The sequence below is a fragment of the Apis dorsata genome, unplaced genomic scaffold (genome assembly GCF_000469605.1).
Source record: "Apis dorsata unplaced genomic scaffold, Apis dorsata 1.3 scaffold_150, whole genome shotgun sequence".
NCBI classification, from domain to species: domain Eukaryota; kingdom Metazoa; phylum Arthropoda; class Insecta; order Hymenoptera; family Apidae; genus Apis; species Apis dorsata.
Genome location: NW_006263441.1, coordinates 114452 through 115123, shown reverse-complemented (window position 1 = coordinate 115123; position 672 = coordinate 114452). Strand labels below are relative to the sequence as shown.

Genomic DNA, 672 nt, shown 5'->3' with positions numbered 1-672 from the left:
GTTTTTCCAAAAAAAAAAAAAAAAGGAAAAAAAAATTCTTCGAAGCGTGAAGAAATGCTAGAGGAAATCGCAAAGATGTGAATATGTTTGAGAACAATCGAGGGTAATAAGTGTTAATTGCGAAGAATAATAACTTTTCAGATTTTTGCTCTCAAATATATTCGCATCTTGAGATCATGCTCGTGACGGAAGCGAGCAGAATAGTCGAGGATTGGAGAACAGCCCGAACAAATGATGTGTGCTGCACGAAAATCAACGTGGCCTAAGGATAACCACGAGAGGTTAGAAATACGTCGAAGGAATCTCTCCTAAAAAGAAGATCGTTCGATGCTTTCTATCAAGAGACAAAACCGCGAGAAGAATCGTCAACAAGAGGACGGAAACGCGTCAAAGAAATTTTTAACATTAAATTACATATATTACGCGTAATGTTTGATATGTTTTATATGATTTGGAAAGATACATCGAAGAACGAATAAAATTGAACGATCAATTTCTTTGAGGATTTTCTAAGCAAAGGAAATTTTTTTTCGTTTTGTAGCTTTTTCCTTGATGCAAGATATCTTGGAATGGGAGTCGAAAGATTCGAATTGTTTGGCAAGTTATTTAGAGTAGTTATTCTTGACAATGATGTTGCTAGTGTCGTAAATAAACGTGAAACTTTAATCGAAA

The 672-nt window shown here is 34.8% G+C and overlaps 1 protein-coding gene across 5 annotated transcripts in view; it reads right to left on the bottom strand.

The window, feature by feature from the left end:
* Positions 1 to 672, bottom strand: part of LOC102671800 (lateral signaling target protein 2 homolog) — a 59163-nt gene that overhangs the window by 11274 nt on the left and 47217 nt on the right. The gene's annotated exons all lie outside the window — the stretch shown is intronic.